Below are 20499 nucleotides of genomic sequence, written 5' to 3' on the forward strand. Positions count from 1 at the left end.
CGTTTACTGGGCCTATTACACAGCCCGATGATCGTTGAGCGAGGGCTGCGTTACCGATGTCCTTGCAGCATCATACATTACCTGCAGGGCTGCTTCTCCGCGCTGTCTTCATCCCCGGGTCCCGCGCGCTCTATCTTCAGAATGGTCGGTCAGCTGACAGGCCACACCGCTGGACCGCTGCGGCCTGTGATTGGCTGAGCACTCCTTCAGCTGACCGGCCATTCAGAAGATAGAGAGCGCGCGGGACCCAGTGATGAAGGACAGCGCGGAGACGAAGCCTGGACAGGTAATGTATGATGCTGCTGCTTGTCAAATCGTCGCTCGCCCGCTGCGCACCGCTATTCAACCGTAGAGATGCACGGTGGGGGAACGATGATTTTCGGTCTGGCCCTAAATAAACGATCAGCCGATGACACGATCATCGGCTGATCATTCTCTCTATTTCACCGAACGATAATCGGCCGAATCGAGCCAATTTGGCCCTTAGGAAAAGCACACAGTATCCTCCATAGGACAGCACAGTATGGTGGCAGATCTATATAAAAGAGCTGGGCGGGGCCTAATGGGGTGGAGAGAGGATCCCGAAATCAGGTGTCCCCCCACAGGCATTAGAGTTACTTGGAGTGTTGCATTAGGGGTACTCTGCAGAAAAACATTATTATTATTATTATTATTTTAAATAAACGTGTCAGAAAGTTATGTAGATTTGTAATTTACTTCTATATAAAAATCTCCATTCTTCTAGTACATATCAGCTGCTGTATGTCCTGCAGGAAGTGGTGTATACTCTCCAGTCTGACACAGTGCTCTCTGCTGCCACCTCTGTCCATGTCAGGAACTGTCCAGAGCAGCAGCAAATCCCCATAGAAAACCTCTCCTGCTCTGGACAGTTCCTGGTATGGACAGAGGTGGCAGCAGAGAGCACTGTGTCAGACTGGAGAGAATACACCACTTCCTGCAGGACATACAGCAGCTGATAAGTACTGGAAGATTTTTTAATAGAAGTCATTTGCAAATCTCTGGCACCAGCTGATTTGAAATATATATATTTTTGCTGGGGTTCCCCTTAAATAACGTTTATTAAAAATTCTAAATAAAACATTTTTTCCATAAAAAGTTTTTATTTTTTTAAATGTTCCAGAAGGTAGAGCTATAGGTTTTACAATCCATGTGATATGGGTAAAGCGTTAGGTCCCGATCACACATCAGTATACGGTAGCAGCCATTGATGTCTATGGACCCTGTTACACATCCAGGGATCAACGTTTCTATCAATGTCCATAGAAAAAAGTGACGCCTGTAGAGGAAGCAAAATGCCCAGAAATCTTGGTTTTCCCTTCTCTGGTACTAAAGGGGTTAAAGTGCTTGGAGGTGATGGGGCGTCCGGTGCCTGCGCTCCCAGGTGTCGGATTTTAGCCGGAATCGTCTGTGAAATAGTTGGGGAATTGTAAAGTTCCTGTAAAGACTCAACAAGTGCGGCGGCCGCCAGTCAGATCTCACTGCTGCGTTTTCTTAAAGGGGAAGTTCAGATAAGCCTATCCCCTTGGGTACTGCCCGGAGATTTCTCCTATTTACACGTCATGTAAATCCTAGGTCAGAGAGACGACGTCAGTGTTTTATCGGTCCGGGTCTCAGGACCGAATAGGAGAACAAGCGGGAAGCAGTCCGTACTGGATGTGACTGAGACGCCTGAATAATGGAAGTCTATGAGATGGAATTCTGCCTCCTCCCTCCCTAATCTTCTAGCAGGGTGGAGGAGGGAGGAGGCATGCATGCAGCAGCTCAGCACAGCCTCTTTGTTTCTGCTGTGTAACCTCTCACTCAGACATATGGGCCTGGGACATCTTCCCGTATCACCTCCAACATGTCCTTGGAGACCGGTTGTATTGGCGTGTGGGAAATTATCAATACCGATAAATGTAATTTACATCTGTTTAATATAACAATGGCCAAAAGTGCTGCCGACCGGGTGGGGGGTACAACTGTACTGCCTGTAACAACACCCCAGGGGGCCCCAATATGACAATGAGCCCCCATACTACAATGATCCCTCAGGCCAATTTTCAGACTACGTAAGAGATCGGCTGTTCCGTCTTGTGGTGTGACTCCCCTCCAGTGGTGGTTGGCCGAGATACGGACGGACTTTGAGGTCTTGTGACCCCAGTGCCAAGTGGGCACACAGGTGTGATGGCACCCCTGCTTTTATTTTATAAGGCCGGTTGTCCCCTTCTAACCTGTGGTCAGTGTCCTGCCGGCTGCTACCGGGTCCCTTGGGATAGTGTGATCACGGATGGCCAGAGTGGTGTAGTGACCCTCCCGGATTATAGGAACCACCACCCACAGATAGGGGAAGTGTCCCAAGGTTGCAGTGTGTGCTGTGTCGGTGGATTGTGATAAATCACAGAGTCTCTTGGGTGTAGTTAAGCCGGTTTACTAGTTGCAAATGTGCAGCAGGTCATACAAGATCAACACTATGAGGTTTCTCTGGATAAAGCACTTGAAAACACACTTGACAATAGTTCTGAATAAATACTTGACAATACAATGACCAGATCTGTAGTAGGAGTGCGGTGTAGGATATAGTCGTGTTGACTGTGTAGTGCTGAGTAGAAACAGAGTAGCAGAGAGGAGGATGCCATGAGAGTCTCAACCCAGGTAGTACTGTGCTCTGCTGGGATGTTGCAGGATGAGGTAGAATACTTAGATGAAGAAGAACGCCTGTGCCCGTGTATTGACTTTGTATTAGTGTTCACACCACCTTATGCCCACTAGACTCGGCTGAACCTTCCTAATGGGTGACACAGACCTTTTTACCTGGGATGAGCGGAATACTGAGGGTTCCCTGCTGACACCTGCGCTGCGAGATAGAGTTCCTAGGCTTACTGCAACTTTGCTCTATCCGGATAAGTTCCTATTTTTTTGGCTATTCTGTTGTGGATACTGTCCTGCTCTGTGACTCTCCTTGTCCTTGGTGTGGGTTGAGATTTTCTTTGGCTTGTCCTCTCCTAAGAGGATTTTAACACTGCATAGTGCTTTGTAGCGTTACTTGTAGGAAAGTTGTAAGCAGTGTACTGTCTTGTGTCTTTCCCATACGGGGTACTAGCTAAGACTGAACTGAGGTACGGGGACCTGGCAGAGGGCCAGGGCCCAGATAGGACCACTGTGGAGAGCTGTCTAGCTTGTGTCCTTTCTCCACAATGTCCGATAGGAAAGACCTTTGCTGCTCCTCCACCCATGTGACTTACTTCCTCCCAGCATGTAAGGTGCGCTGTGAGTGGGTGAAGAGTTCAACAGAAGAAACAAGAGAAGAGGTGATAGAAGAGAAGAAAACAAGACTCCTACTAGTCTACAGATTCTGGTGACAAACAAGGAAATAGTAACGCTTTACATCCTTCAGCTGTGCGGCTTCCAAATACATATACTTAATACAGCGACATCTAGTGGCGAAACTCAGTACTGCTTTCATCACCACAATAGTGCAATAAGTACAGACTTTTGTGAGGTGTATATAAACATAACACCTGTGGTAGGACACCACACACACAGGAGAGAAAAGCACCGGTGGTAGGACACCACACAATGATCCACCATACTGCAATGTACCATCAGGATTCTCTATGGGAGAGTTACTATCCTGTGCAGGTGCTGAGCTCCTGTACGTCTGTCAGAGATGTTATTGTACGGGGGTGACAGAATGTGGTCGGACCGCTCTCGCTATGTCAGACACAAGGAGCTTTTAAATATAGAAGAATCCACAGATAGAATAAACTTTTGTTCCGGTGACTTTTTCCATGTGGGTTTATGGTGCGATGGCTCGGGAGGGGGGGGGGGGAGGGGAGTGGGGGTGGGGTGGGGGCTTGTGCATTCACCTGTATCATGTATGCAGGCATGGAAATCCCATTGTGTGAGCGATTCATCGTGTATTCTCATGATCAGTGAAGGATCAGACATAGCTGTATAAGAAGAGTGAAGCACCACAGAGGAGTCCCGGTATATCTGGGTTAGTGCTCCTGCATGTGGCCTCTAGGATCCATAATACAGCACCCCTGCTGTTCCCCAGGATAGCACCCCTGCTGTTCCCCATGATAGTACCCCTGCTGTTCCCCAGGATAGTTCCCCTGCTGTTCCCCAGGATAGTATCCCTGCTGTTCCCCAGGATAGCACCCCTGCTGTTCCCCAGGATAGCACCCCTGCTGTTCCCCAGGATAGTACCCCTGCTGTTCCCCAGGATAGTTCCCCTGCTGTTCCCCAGGATAGCACCCCTGCTGTTCCCCAGGATAGCACCCCTGCTGTTCCCCAGGATAGCACCCCTGCTGTTCCCCAGGATAGCACCCCTGCTGTTCCCCAGGATAGTACCCCTGCTGTTCCCCAGGATAGCACCCCTGCTGTTCCCCAGGATAGTTCCCCTGCTGTTCCCCAGGATAGCACCCCTGCTGTTCCCCAGAATAGTACCCCTGCTGTTCCCCAGGATAGCACCCCTGCTGTTCCCCAGGATAGTTCCCCTGCTGTTCCCCAGGATAGCACCCCTGCTGTTCCCCAGAATAGTACCCCTGCTGTTCCCCAGGATAGCACCCCTGCTGTTCCCCAGGATAGTTCCCCTGCTGTTCCCCAGGATAGCACCCCTGCTGTTCCCCAGGATAGTACCCCTGCTGTTCCCCAGGATAGCACCCCTGCTGTTCCCCAGGATAGTACCCCTGCTGTTCCCCAGCATAGCACCCCTGCTGTTCCCCAGGATAGTACCCCTGCTGTTCCCCAGGATAGCACCCCTGCTGTTCCCCAGGATAGTACCGCTGCTGTTCCCCAGGATAGTACCCCTGCTGTTCCCCAGGATAGCACCCCTGCTGTTCCCCAGGATAGCACCCCTGCTGTTCCCCAGGATAGCCCCCCTGCTGTTCCCCAGGATAGTACCGCTGCTCTTCCCCAGGATAGCACCCCTGCTGTTCCCCAGGATAGTACCCCTGCTGTTCCCCAGGATAGCACCCCTGCTGTTCCCCAGGATAGTACCGCTGCTGTTCCCCAGGATAGCACCCCTGCTGTTCCCCAGGATAGTACCCCTGCTGTTCCCCAGGATAGCACCCCTGCTGTTCCCCAGGATAGTACCCCTGCTGTTCCCCAGGATAGTTCCCCTGCTGTTCCCCAGGATAGCACCCCTGCTGTTCCCCAGAATAGTACCCCTGCTGTTCCCCAGGATAGCACCCCTGCTGTTCCCCAGGATAGTTCCCCTGCTGTTCCCCAGGATAGCACCCCTGCTGTTCCCCAGAATAGTACCCCTGCTGTTCCCCAGGATAGCACCCCTGCTGTTCCCCAGGATAGTTCCCCTGCTGTTCCCCAGGATAGTACCCCTGCTGTTCCCCAGGATAGTACCCCTGCTGTTCCCCAGCATAGCACCCCTGCTGTTCCCCAGAATAGCACCCCTGCTGTTCCCCAGGATAGCACCCCTGCTGTTCCCCAGGATAGTACCCCTGCTGTTCCCCAGCATAGCACCCCTGCTGTTCCCCAGAATAGTACCCCTGCTGTTCCCCAGGATAGTACCCCTGCTGTTCCCCAGGATAGTACCCCTGCTGTTCCCCAGCATAGCACCCCTGCTGTTCCCCAGAATAGTACCCCTGCTGTTCCCCAGGATAGTACCCCTGCTGTTCCCCAGGATAGCACCCCTGCTGTTCCCCAGGATAGTACCCCTGCTGTTCCCCAGGATAGTACCCCTGCTGTTCCCCAGGATAGCACCCCTGCTGTTCCCCAGGATAGTACCCCTGCTGTTCCCCAGCATAGCACCCCTGCTGTTCCCCAGGATAGCACCCCTGCTGTTCCCCAGGATAGTACCCCTGTTGTTCCCCAGCATAGTACCCCTGCTGTTCCCCAGGATAGCACCCCTGCTGTTCCCCAGGATAGCACCCCTGCTGTTCCCCAGGATAGTACCGCTGCTGTTCCCCAGGATAGTACCCCTGCTGTTCCCCAGGATAGCACCCCTGCTGTTCCCCAGGATAGTATCCCTGCTGTTCCCCAGCATAGCACCCCTGCTGTTCCCCAGGATAGCACCCCTGCTGTTCCCCAGGATAGCACCCCTGTTGTTCCCCAGCATAGTACCCCTGCTGTTCCCCAGGATAGTACCCCTGCTGTTCCCCAGGATAGCACCCCTGCTGTTCCCCAGGATAGTACCCCTGCTGTTCCCCAGCATAGCACCCCTGCTGTTCCCCAGGATAGCACCCCTGCTGTTCCCCAGGATAGCACCCCTGCTGTTCCCCAGGATAGCACCCCTGCTGTTCCCCAGCATAGCACCCCTGCTGTTCCCCAGGATAGTACCCCTCTTGTTCCCCAGCATAGTACCCCAAGCAGTCACACATTGATGCCATTTACTATTTTGTGTAAAATGTCAAACAAATCGGTCTATGCTATTGTTTTCATGCAATAAACTATTACTTATCTTTGGGAGGGGAGTGCCATTACTTAAAGGGGTACTCCAGTTCATTTGAAAACAATTAATTGATTTTCACCGGAGTACCCCTTTAAGTTATTGCACTCCCATCCCAAATGGGCTCACAAGTTTGTACTTCAGCTTCTCACGGGCGTCCGTAACCTTGTCACCCTGACGTGTGTCCATTGTTCCCGCTTCCAATACATCAGAGTAATTACTGTGTATCTGCTGTCTAATATACCCCCCACCTGACAGACCCCATTGTCCTAATAATGGTATACCCCCCACCTGATAGACCCCATTGTCCTAATAATGGTATACCCCCCACCTGACAGACCCCATTGTCCCAGTCATGGTATACCCCTCACCTGACAGACCCCATTGTCCTAATAATGGTATACCCCCCACCTGATAGACCCCATTGTCCTAATAATGGTATACCCCTCACCTGACAGACCCCATTGTCCTAATAATGGTATACCCCCCACCTGACAGACCCCATTGTCCTAATAATGGTATACCCCCCACCTGACAGACCCCATTGTCCTAATAATGGTATACCCCCCACCTGACAGACCCCATTGTCTCAGTCATGGTATACCCCCCACCTGACAGACCCCATTGTCCTAGTCATGGTATACCCCTCACCTGACAGACCCCATTGTCTCAGTCATGGTATACCCCTCACCTGACAGACCCCATTGTCCTAGTCATGGTATACCCCTCACCTGACAGACCCCATTGTCCCAGTCATGGTATACCCCTCACCTGACAGACCCCATTGTCCTAGTCATGGTATACCCCTCACCTGACAGACCCCATTGTCCCAGTCATGGTATACCCCCCACCTGACGCCATTGTCCTAGTCATGGTATACCCCTCACCTGACAGACCCCATTGTCCCAGTCATGGTGTACCCCTAACCTGACAGACCCCATTGTCCCAGTCATGGTGTACCCCTAACCTGACAGACCCCATTGTCCCAGTCATAGTATACCCCTCACCTGACAGACCCCATTGTCCCAGTCATGGTATACCCCTCACCTGACAGACCCCATTGTCCTAGTCATGGTATACCCCTCACCTGACAGACCCCATTGTCCTAGTCATGGTATACCCCTCACCTGACAGACCCCATTGTCCCAGTCATGGGGTCTCCAGAACTCAGGGAGCCTCCATCACCTCAGGTTGGCTCTGTCCATTGTGTGTGTGTGGGGGAGGGGGAGCGTCTCTTGTCTCTTTCACAGATTAAGTTTTTTTACACTTATAGATTGAGTGGCAGCAGTAAGAGGCCACACAATTTCTGTGGTTGTGTTGGGAATTGCAGGGCGGCTCAAGCTGCAGCACTAGTGACACAGACAGCTTCCCCCAGTATAATGGTTCTTGTGATGCTAACATGCATTAGACTAGACATTAGGGGAGGCTCAGTATTCTTAGTGCTGCTACATATGTAACTGTGCTGGGACCAGGGCTTGAGCAGCCCTGCAGTTACTGATACAGCCATTGGTGGCGGCAGAGAGGTAATGTGTGGAAAAAAAGAAAAAAAAATGCAGTTCACACACATCATTTTTGCTCAGTATTTTTCAGCCAAAACCAGGAGTGGATTGAAAACACAGAAAGGCTATGATCACACACTGTTGAAATTTGGATAGCTGCCATTTCACTGCAAATAACGGCCGTTGTGAATGTAGCATTAGGGGTCATTCACACCTTCTGTAATTACGGTCTGTGCACGCTGTGTTAGTACAGGAACGTGAAGATTTTAACTTTTTTAGAGCTCCCGGCATCATAATGAATGATTATGCCAGGAAGTCCAGACTCCATTCCATAGCGCACTGTTTAAGGACCGTACACAGAACGTGTGACTGACCCCTAAGCGTCCGTTTACAATTATCTGTCCGTAACCCATTGAGAACCCAATTTCGATGTGTACTGGGACAGCAGATGCCATTCATTTCAATGGCTGGACCCGGTCACTCAGTTGGGGCTGTATACAGCGCTATGTTATTCGGCACCAGATGACTCCATGCTGTCGTCCGTTGTTCTCCGCCGCAGTATATGCCAGCATTCCGTTCTCCTGACGGGTATGTGTAACGGAGGCACAAAAACCGCAGTGTGAACAGAGCCTAGTCAGCTCTGCTACATCAGTCCCAGCACCCAGCATTGAGTTGTATGTATATTATGGCGGCTGCACTTACACGGCCATCAGCCCCACATACCAGGCGTGTCACTACACACACATGGCTCTGAGGAAACAGGCGGAAACACGAACAGAGTCATTATTCATGGGAAGAGCGGATTGTCCAAGGCCATGTGTACTGTCCATGGGAGCAGCTGCAGCTGAGAAGCCTTAAAGGGAACCTCCTCAGCCACTCCTCCCCCCCCCCTGCCTGTGGCAGCTGCTGTAATCAGGAAGAGGCAGCAGATCCAGGGGCTGCAGGGCGCACAGGCTGGGGGACTACCTGGTGGCTCCTATCAGCAGGTACCGGGACACACCGCCGCCTTGTCAGAGATTTATGTATTTCTCCATCTGTAAGTATCTGATTGATTTTATACATCTCTAGTATATATCTTGTTACTTAAAGGGGAGCTCCATTTTTGGAGGTTAATAATGCAGGTGGTGTATGCGGTTCTTACCCTCCAGCCTTTGCTTCTGGGGGATTTGCTGCCATCCAGAAGGACGAGCTGTGATTGCTGATCTCTAGGGCTGCCCTTAGGCTATGCTCCCACTATGTATAAACAACGGCCGTTCCTTTCGTAAAAAGTACGGTGTGTGAACATAGCCGCGGGCTGCTTTATATTTGGGGTTGGATGCCATTGTTGATTTTTAGGAAAAGTTGTTGTTTTTTGCCCACTTTGGGAACATATAGGGGGGAATGCGGCCGTCTCGTTATATAGAACACAGCGGTCGTCCGTTAAACAGAATGTCCGTGTCGCCCTGATTTGTTCCCCAAGTGAGAACTAGATCGCACAGGCCTGTGTGCGGAAAAAAAAAAATACTACAATAATTGGTGTTTTTTTTTTTTTTTTTTTTTTTTGGAGCCAAAACGCAGTGGCCAGGTGTAAGCCTATAAGGAGACCTGGAAGGCAGAACACACAGAATGTTTTTGTGGTTTTTTTTTGGCATTTTTCCAGGATTTTAAGGCGGTGTGAGAACGGCCTAAAAACCCCATTTAACTAGGCATGTTGGTGTTTTTGTTTTTCTTTGATGAATTTTCTGGCTTTTTTTTTTTTTCAATTTAGATTTTTATTTTTTTGTTTTTCCCATTATAATTAGTTTTGTGCGAACATCAGGAAAGCGTCTGTATTCGTCTGCATGGCCAAACCTGATGAATGCCGAGTGTTTGGGTTTGGCCACGTAGCCGAATACGGACGCTTTCCTGATGTTCGCTCAAAACTAATTATAATGGGAAAAACAAAAAAAAATAAAAATCTAAATTGAAAAAAAAAAAAGCCAGAAAATTCATCAAAGAAATCTAGCACCCATACACAGCGACACTTGCGCTGTATACTGTGTAGTGGTGGCGCACGGTACTGCAGTCAGGTCACATTGTATCGAGCGGGAGCTGCAGTACTCTGAGCCACCACTACACAGTATACAGCACGAGGCTGCCGACATGCTCACCGGGGTACAGCGATACAGCGGCTCTCCTGACAGATGAACGGGGATCACTGATAATATAATTAAAAGTAATAGTGGCCCCAGTCCTCAAGATCCAGGCTACAATTCCTTCCATACTTGTTATTATCTATTCAGTCTCCTTCCCCCAGTTCTCAGCTGCTGCTTTCTGCTGAAGACACAAAAATCTGTGTGAGCTTTTTTCTCGGTCTCCCTCTCCTCCCCCCTCCCTTCTGAGACGGTAAACAAGTCCCTGGCAGACTGTATCTGCAACATTGTAGCTTCTTTGTAATGACAGGACAGATAATCATAGTTCATCAACAATGTGACCTCAGAATACCCTCCCAGCATTACAAAAAAGCTACAGTGTCACAGATACAGCCTGCCAGGGACTTGTTTACATCAGCTGTCATCAGATGTGAGGAGGAAGAAACCGAGAGAAAAGCTAACACACAGGTGAAGAAAGCAGCAACTGAAAACTGGGGGAAGGAGACTGAATAGGTAATCTCACCATGTCTAGCAGCACATCAAAAGTTATGGATGAGCGGAATACCCTTTTAACGCGGTTTAGTGTGTCCTTTAGGTTCTTGTGAGCTGAAATGCTACAAATAGAAACACTTCTGCATATGTTGTGTTGTCCCCAAGTTGATTGATCAGAGACTACGATGGCTCCACGCCTGACCCCATCCCTGTTCTAGTATATAAACCTGTGTGTTGTGGACACATGAGGCAAGGACAGTGTACGGATGATATGTATGATAGTATGATATGTCGCCCCCCCCCCCCCCAGAAGCTAGTTGTGATGTCACTGCTGCCATGATGTCACAGCACTACCACTAATATTGTCACCTAATAGACAGTAGAACCTGTATTTTTTATTGAATGGTTTCATATAGAGGTTTTTGCAGAATCTCCTATAGGGCAGACTTGTTGAACTCTTAAGGTTCGGCAATATTCTCAGAACATTCGGCATTTGATTACCGATGGCTGGAGAGGTTAGATGCCGCCCTGGGGAAACATGGACACATGGATGCCTCAAACTTTTCTAGACGCTGGGAGTAAAATGCCGAGCATTTCGTTTCAAACAAAGTTGCCAAACCCAAACAAATCAGCAATGCCGCTCAGCACTAATATGGAGATGAGAATTCCCCTTTTAAAGACAAAACGTTAAAGGGGTACTCCGGTGAAAAATATTTTCTTTTAAATAAACTGGTTTCAGTAAGTTATATAGATTTGTAATTTACTTCTATTAAAAAATCTCCAGTCTTCCAGTACTTATCAGCTTCTGTATGTGCTGCAGGAAGTGGTGTATTCTCTCCAGTCTGACACAGTGCTCTCTGCTGCCACCTCTGTCCATGTCAGGAACTGTCCAGAGCAGCAGCAAATCCCCATAGAAAACCTCTCCTGCTCTGGACAGTTCCTGACATGGACACAGGTGGCAGCAGAGAGCACTGTGTCAGACTAGAGAGAATACACCACTTCCTGCAGAACATACAGCAGCTGATAAGTACTGTAAGACTTTTTACTGTAACTAAATTACAAATCTCTGGCCTTTTCTGGCATCAGTTGATTTGAAAGAATTTTTTTTTTTTTTAATGAAGTACCCCTTTAACCTATTCTGGCAGAGAGAGAATTTTTGGATGAATCAACAATTAATATAGAAGTAAATGACAAATCTTTATAACTTTCTGACACCAGGTCATTTGTAAGAAAAAGATTTTTGCCAGCGTGCCCCTTTAAATTCTGCTGATGTGAGAGCCGCCGGTGAGGAAGTCATCCGAGACCCAGACGCTTCCACTCGAGGTTCCGTCCTCGAATCTGTTTTGATTTGATGTTTTTGGCATCAGAATGAGGAAATCCACCGATATAGGAGTAACATTGGCCGTGTAAGACGAGTTCCTCATTCTCTGCGGGGGATATGGGTGGCGGGGGATATGGGTGGCGGGGGATATGGGTGGCGGGGGATATGGGTGGCGGAGGATACGGGCGGCTATTACCTGACGACGTGTATACAGCATGCAGGGTTAGAGACCTAAACTAAGGCCCCCTTACCCATCTGACTGGGGATTTGTGGTGGATTTTCCCCACTGACCTCAATGGGGAATTCAATTTTTTTTAATTAATCTGGTGTTTTTTTTTATTTTTTATACCTGTCTCTTAGCTGATGGCTGTTCTGTAAAGTTATAAAATCATGTTTTCCTTCTAAGCTCTAGAATGCCCCCCCCCCCCCTTTCCCGGTTTGGCTTCCAGCACTAACCCTTGTATATCCATCATGCAGGGCAAGTAAGGGTGGGGGAGTGAGGAGGCATGCATGCCACGGCCCAGCACATCCTCGATGCTTTTATTACTTTACAGCCTCAGCTAGGGAGACACTAAACTTTTGCTATCACCAAGGCCGGGTATCCATCCACAGACAGCCGTTTCGGGGTGTTGTCCCTCATCAGTGTAGAGCAGGATTCTGGCTAGGCTCCATGGGCTCTTTTACATGTTCATATATCCCAGGGAGCAATGCACCCAGGATGTCACTGTATTGAGCGCTTTAGCCTTTAGCCGTATAACCCGTAATTTGTTGATTGAACTCCCTGATCATTCTGTGATAAGGAGTCCAGTAGGCGGAGTCACTCTATGGACTGGACTCTTTAGCCTGAAGACATCAGATTTCAATCAATAAATAACAAGTTATACAGAATTTTTTTCCCATAAAGTTATATATATCACTCTGCTCAGCTCCTCCTCTATAACATGATGCCGATAGCCGATAACATGGATCTTAGAAATGTTTTTTAATTTTTTTTTTTGCAAGAATGTGCGTTTGTTTTCTCACTGGGAGCCATAAAACTCCAGACAAGTCTCCATCTGTCTTATTTATTGTGGTGAGTGACTTCCTAATTCTGCCTAAGGACTGGTATGTATGAATTGGGCAACGAGCCATGTAAAAAACCTCACCGTGCAGGCTCCACGCACGCGACCATGCCTTAGTGTCATCACAGCTCCAAGTGTAGGGTAAGGAAACTTAAAGGGGAACTCCAGAGAAAACTGCTTTTAAATCACCTGGTGTCAGAAAGTTATACAGATTTGTAACTTCTATGTAAAATTCTCCAGTCTTCCAGCACTTATCAGCTACTGTATGTCCTGCAGAAAGTGGTGTATTCTCTCCAGTCTGACACAGTGCTCTCTGCTGCCACCTCTGTCCATGTCAGGAACTGTCCAGAGCAGGAGAGGTTTTCTATGGGGATTTGCTGCTGCTCTGGACAGTTCCTGACATGGACAGAGGTGGCAGCAGAGAGCACTGTGTCAGACTGGAGAGAATACACCACTTTCTGCAGGACATACAGTAGCTGATAAGTACTGGAAGACTGGATATTTTTCAATAGAAGTAAATTACAAATGTGTGTAACTTTCTGGCGTCACTTGATTTCAATTTTAAAAAAAAATCTGGAACAGCCCTTTAAAAAGGAGACAACTGCTGATAATGGAAGACTGGTGCATGACTCATTCTGATCATAGTCATGCGAAGCACCTAAGTGTAACTCATATGACTTCTAGCTGAGCATTGCATTCCTATATATTCCTATTAGCCTTCCTTATTAGGGGTCTGTGCTATCCTGTGGGCACCAAGTATCACATGATCAGGAATTACAGGCCCAGCTAGTGGGAGAGCTAGCCGACGGGGGTACCCCTTGGAAACCTAGCGGGTTGGCAGTAGAGACTCTGCCTTTGCATTTAGCTTGACCACTGACTTGCATGATACCTCAATATACTTATATAGCCTTCAGAGGTAGAAGATACAGCTTCCCAGTGTAACAGGAGGTGCTCTAGCTGCACATGAATAGGGTATCGCCAAATATAAAGAAATCAGGATTAGTTCCGTGATTAGTTCCTGTAAGAATCTCTCGGCGTACGAGTGTGCTTGAGATTTGCTCATCTGTAATTATCTCATTGGTGACAAAGATGAGCTCATCCCCAGGAACCGTGCTGATTCCGTTGTCCACCGAAAGAATTGACATGTCAGTTCGGAACCCACCTGTGAATAGAATGTCCGTGAGCGGGTGCCAGCTGTGGAATCCGCAAAGGTTTTCTGTCGCCATTCTGTAGTGTGCATGTACCCATATTGTGTAACTAAGCCAGAGCCGGAGGAACCACCATCTTACTGTGTAACCGAGCCGGAGGAACCACCATCTTACTGTGTAACCAAGCCAGAGCCGGAGGAACCACCATCTTACTGTGTAACCAAGCCAGAGCCGGAGGAACCACCATCTTACTGTGTAACCAAGCCAGAGCCGGAGGAACCGCCATCTTACTGTGTAACCAAGCCAGAGCCGGAGGAACCGCCATCTTACTGTGTAACCAAGCCAGAGCCGGAGGAACCACCATCTTACTGTGTAACCAAGCCAGAGCCGGAGGAACCACCATCTTACTGTGTAACCAAGCCTGAGGAACCACCATCTTACTGTGTAACCAAGCCAGAGCCGGAGGAACCACCATCTTACTGTGTAACCGAGCCGGAGGAACCACCATCTTACTGTGTAACCGAGCCGGAGGAACCACCATCTTACTGTGTAACCAAGCCAGAGTCGGAGGAACCACCATCTTACTGTGTAACCAAGCCGGAGGAACCACCATCTTACTGTGTAACCGAGCCGGAGGAACCACCATCTTACTGTGTAACCGAGCCGGAGGAACCACCATCTTACTGTGTAACCAAGCCGGAGGAACCACCATCTTACTGTGTAACCAAGCCAGAGCCGGAGGAACCGCCATCTTACTGTGTAACCAAGCCAGAGCCGGAGGAACCACCATCTTACTGTGTAACCAAGCCTGAGGAACCACCATCTTACTGTGTAACCAAGCCAGAGCCGGAGGAACCACCATCTTACTGTGTAACCAAGCCAGAGCCGGAGGAACCACCATCTTACTGTGTAACCGAGCCGGAGGAACCACCATCTTACTGTGTAACCGAGCCGGAGGAACCACCATCTTACTGTGTAACCAAGCCAGAGCCGGAGGAACCACCATCTTACTGTGTAACCAAGCCAGAGCCGGAGGAACCACCATCTTACTGTGTAACCAAGCCAGAGCCGGAGGAGCCACCATCTTACTGTGTAACCAAGCCAGAGCCGGAGGAACCACCATCTTACTGTGTAACCGAGCCGGAGGAACCACCATCTTACTGTGTAACCGAGCCGGAGGAACCACCATCTTACTGTGTAACCAAGCCAGAGCCGGAGGAACCACCATCTTACTGTGTAACCAAGCCAGAGCCGGAGGAACCACCATCTTACTGTGTAACCAAGCCAGAGCCGGAGGAGCCACCATCTTACTGTGTAACCGAGCCGGAGGAACCACCATCTTACTGTGTAACCGAGCCGGAGGAACCACCATCTTACTGTGTAACCGAGCCGGAGGAACCACCATCTTACTGTGTAACCGAGCCAGAGCCTGAGGAACCACCATCTTACTGTGTAACCAAGCCAGAGCCGGAGGAACCACCATCTTACTGTGTAACCGAGCCGGAAGAACCACCGAGCCGGAGGAACCACCATCTTAGGGCAGGTTCACACTACGGAATTCGCGCGGACAATGTCCGCAGAATTCTGTCAGCTGTCCGCCCGCACATCTGGGCGCCTTTCCGCCGGCCCCATAGACACCATTCTATGGGCCGGCGTATTCCGCTATACGCTGAAAGAAGTGTCATGTCACTTCTTTCAGCGGATCGCGGAATACGCCAGCCCATAGAATGGTGTCTATGGAGCCGGCGGAAAAGCGCGTGCCCGTGCGGGGGGACAGCTGATGGAATTCCGCGGACACTGTCCGCGAGAATTCCGTAGTGTGAACCCGCCCTTACTGTGTAACCAAGCTGGAGGAACCGCCATCTTATTGTGTAACCAGGTCTGAGCCTCTCCGTAAGAACGGCCACGCTCCTGAGCCTTGTATTTATATTTTATGTCGTCCCTAAGAACAAGTGTGTCTCTTGCAAACAATCATGATTTAAAGGAATGTCTCTGTTCTTGCCGCTCCATCTCTTCCGGTTGCCATCAGGCTCCATGCACAAGTCGGAAGGAGCATACCCCACCTGAGGTTCCCCATCCCTTATACAAATTAAGGACTATCGGGGGGGTCTCTGTCATCTGGTCGTTTTGGAGCTGGAGTACAAACAGTTCAGCGTGATGTCACCATTGTAGAAGTTATAGATCCTGCAGCAACTAACAGGGTATTTACATTCTTCTAGGCCTGTGTGAGCTTGTATGACTGAGGGTCCATCCCCTCACTGACCATGAATAAGAATAGACAACCTATTGCTGCAGCGTCCTACAGCAGGGGTAGGTGGGTACTGTATATGTGTGTGTGTATATGTGTGTGTATATATTTATATGTGTGTGTGTGTGTATATATTTGTGTGTGTGTGTATATATTTATATATGTTTGTGTATATAGACGAGTGCTGTGGGTGTGTATAGATGGGTGCTGTGTGTTATAGACTCTAAAACTAAAGCCTGTAGTTTGCAGCTCCCACCACCAGGTGTCACTGTATTCTTTGCATGGCTAAAGGTCACAGGTATGTTAGGGTTAATTGCTCTAATAATTCTGTGTGCTTCCTGCCACTGTCTCCTGATTTCTGCTTAGCCAGTCTGAGACGGCGACCTCAGGAGCTCCAGCCCTATCACAGGGGTATTATGTCTCCTGCACGATCAGATTGCCCCTTGAAGTCCTGGGATATATATATATATATATATATATATATATATATATATATATATATATATATATATATATATATATATATATAAAATATGGGTTGGGACTGAGTTAGTTGGAGTTTCGGAAGAGCAGTAGTGTAGTCTGTGTATGAGAAGCAATACTACTTCAGAGAGCCTGATGAAGAATCCTTCCTGGGCCTGGCCAGGCGGCCAGGGCCCATGTGCGGGACTATTATCTTTCTCCTATATCCGGACACCTTAGCCCTGTCTGGTTATAGCACTGTGAGTAAGGGGCTGTGGTCCACCAGGACTGAATCCTGTCCTCTTCTACCTCTGAATGCTACACACAAGTAACTGAGGTCCTGTACCAGTCAGTAGTCAAGCTTAGTGCCCGCGTGGTTCTTCCACCATCTGCCCCCTCTGGGTCGCTGTGCTCACATGCTGCATTGCCGCCACATGCCACCAACCTTCACTCATCTGTAATAGGGACACACACCTGCACACACGTAACGTTAACTTATCACTTTTAAAAGTTTTTGTTTGTTTGGGATCCGGGTGCTCGGGTCCTGGCTGTCCGGTAGAATCATGTGCCCAGCAGAGCGCTTCTCTCCTCGTCCTTTGTGCGCGCAGGAGAAATGGTTCCATAGACTCACATTGTAGGTCACTGTCACATTGCATTTTTTTATTGCCAGGCTATCCCTTTTAAAGGGGTACTCTGCCAAAAAAAAAAAATGTAAATCAACTGGTGTGAGAAAGTTCTATAGATTTGTAATTTGTAGGTGTGACAGATATGTATATAGTCTGTATCCAGTTCCCAATTTCTCCTAGAGAGGTCCTGAGTGGCGGTACACCCTCTGACAGCCATATGCTATAATAGCCCAGATGTAAATAGCTATTCTCCTTATGGGATAACTCCTTTCATATTTTTTTCAAATCAACCGGTCTCAGAAAGTTATATAGATTTTTAATTTACTTTTATTTAAAAATCTACAGTCCTCCAGTACTTATCAGCTGCTGTATGTCCTGCAGGAAGTGGTGTATTCTCTGACACAGTGCTCTCTGCTGCCACCTCTGTCCATGTCAGGAAGTGTCCAGTGCAGGAGAGGTTTTCTATGGAGATTTGCTATTGCTCTGGACAGTTCCTGACATGGACAGAACATACTGCAGGACATACAGCAGCTGATACATTTACAAATCTATTTAACTTTCTGACACAGGCTGATTTTAAAATATTTTTTTCTGTGCTGGAGTTCCCCTTTAAGCACTATGCACTTCTCTTGGGCATCAATGGGATTCCTGTGTAATATTTGGACGAGCTGGTTCCTCTTCCCAGTAGGTTATGCCACTACTTTCCTGTCTGTGGAGCCGCGCCCTGAGATTCCATAGCGTCTATCGATTACATAAGGATCTCTGCGGCGGGTTCAGTGTGGCGGTAATGATGGGCCCAGCCCTGGCTATATATAGTCCTGGCCGGGTATGTGCGCTGTAGCGTAGCTGCTATGTGGGTCGCCATGATGTACGTTACGACACAGTGAATGAATGTGGTCCTCCGCCCGGTGAGGCTCGGGAATGCTCGGCCAGGCGGTTACGTTGCTTCTCACACAAATATTTAGGTATCTTGATGAGACATGAGCCGGCTATGTGGTGCCAGGCTATTCTCGGGGACGTTGTTGTAACATTGGAAGCTCAGCTATGACGTCCACATGCTGATGGCTACAAATTACTACCTGTAGAAGCTCCAGTTATAGAGTGAGAGGACGGCGGCTCATACAGATCCACAGTACCTCACGCCGACCATGGGAGAGCCGGATGGGGCAGGGATGCGGTACATTGGATCTCCAGCTGTTGCAGAACTACAAGAAAGCAATTTTTTTTTCTTTCGGATCAACTTGTGTCAGAAAATTAAACAATTTATAAAATACAGTGCCACCTTGGTATAAGAGTAACTTGGTGTAAGAGCATTGCTTTGGTGTAAGAGCTCCCTGTACTGGGTGGGAGGGGGAGTGGGGGAGGGGCATGGTCTGCATAGCGGGGTCTACAGCCCTGTACTCTGACCCAGGAAGTCTCCCTCACCTTCCAAATCATAGCAGATCCACTTGAGGCTGGGGCTTACATCAGGGGACAGGACTGTGGAGGTAATCTCTCCATAGCTGTAACCCCTCTCTCACAAGACAGAGAGTGCTGCATGTATGTGCCCACATCTGTCCTGCTCATTCCTTCATGCAGTCTCTGTCAGCCCTTGTGTTTTCCATACTCTTCATTCCTGCTATAATGTAACTGCTGCTATAATGTGCCTGCACTCACACTCAGCTATACACACTGCTGCTATAATGTGCCTGCACTCACACTCAGCTATACACACTGCTGCTATAATGTGCCTGCACTCACACTCGGCTATACACACTGCTGCTATAATGTGCCTGCACTCACACTCAGCTATACACACTGCTGCTATAATGTGCCTGCACTCACACTCAGCTATACACACTGCTGCTATAATGTGCCTGCACTCACACTCAGCTATACACACTGCTGCTATAATGTGCCTGCACTCACACTCGGCTATACACACTGCTGTATAGAAAAGTTTCTGTCACTGTCCTCTTGCACAGCTCTGTGATTCTCACTTCCTGATTGGTCTATGCTGAACACACCGCTTCTCTCCAGTGTGACACAGTGCTCTCTGCTGCCACCTCTGTCCATGTCAGGAACTGTCCAGAGCAGGAGAGGTTTTCTATGGGGATTTGCTGCTGTTCTGGACAGTTCCTGACATGGACAGAGGTGGCAGCAGAGAGCACTGTGTCACACTGGAGAGAATACACCACTTCCTGCAGGACATACAGAGGCTGATAAGTACTGGAAGACTTAAGATTTTTTACTTGAAGTAAATTACATATTTCTGGCACCAATTAATTTGAAAGAATTTTTTCTTTTGGTGAACTGCTACAAGTATCCACCCAACTGAGTGTAACCCTACAGGCCAACCGTCTTCCCAGTCTACTCTGCATTAGTGTGTGTGTGTATATAATATTATATAATATATATATATATTTTTTTTTTTTTTAATTCACTAAGCCAGTTGTGTGTTGTGTGAGTGGTGGTGGCTGTGTGATGGGATGGGGTTACTATTACCATGTACTGCCTGCGGGCCTGACCTTATCCACATTTCTCTGCTCCTTCATGCTGCTGCTATGTTGTGTGATGGCGGCTCTCTTGGCCTGTAGACAGTAATTGCAGCTTTGTCTCTGACAATTGCTGAGGAATCTGTATACTATTGCTTTTGTTTGAAGCCTGAGAGCTTGTCAGGAATTCATCGATGCAATAGTCCCTGGAGACGCTGGGATTAGAACGGACGTTCAGTAGCTTAATACTGTTGGTTAAACAATACGCGGCTGTCATGGGCCGGGAAATCCCCTCCCTAAGTAACTGTATGACGGACTGATATATAGTGTATCCTATGGACGCTCATGGATTCTCTTCCTGTAGGATGGGGGGTTAGGTGGCCCAGTGACGTGTATGTTCTGCAGCCATGCTAGGCTCGCTATCTTCTAGTCAAACAGTTTCCGCTACAGCAGGTGTTGGGTGGAGATGCCGAGCTGTTCGGGTTCAGCAGTGTTCTCTGATCCTGAGCGCTCTGCGTTTCCTGCGCCATCCAGTTTCTGCAGCCACTGGGAGTCTAATGCCGAGCGTTCTGGTTTGGAGAACAGTTCGGCATCTCCGCTCACCACCAGCTGTAGTGGAAACTGTTTGACTTGGAGCCACCAGAAGAT

At 48.7% G+C, this 20499-nt stretch overlaps 1 protein-coding gene across 2 annotated transcripts in view; it reads left to right on the forward strand.

The window, feature by feature from the left end:
- ARHGAP40 (Rho GTPase activating protein 40) overlaps positions 1-20499 on the forward strand; it is a 64549-nt gene that overhangs the window by 13386 nt on the left and 30664 nt on the right. Inside the window, exon 1 of one of the 2 annotated variants that reach the window (XM_069954009.1) lies at positions 8809-8944. The exons of the other annotated variant lie outside the window; for it this stretch is intronic. The gene's annotated coding sequence lies outside the window, so the exon portion shown is untranslated. Of the gene's footprint in view, positions 1-8808; positions 8945-20499 lie in introns of those variants that run through there. 2 annotated transcript variants of the gene reach the window in all.

This window comes from Dendropsophus ebraccatus, chromosome 14 (assembly GCF_027789765.1).
Source record: "Dendropsophus ebraccatus isolate aDenEbr1 chromosome 14, aDenEbr1.pat, whole genome shotgun sequence".
Taxonomy (NCBI): domain Eukaryota; kingdom Metazoa; phylum Chordata; class Amphibia; order Anura; family Hylidae; genus Dendropsophus; species Dendropsophus ebraccatus.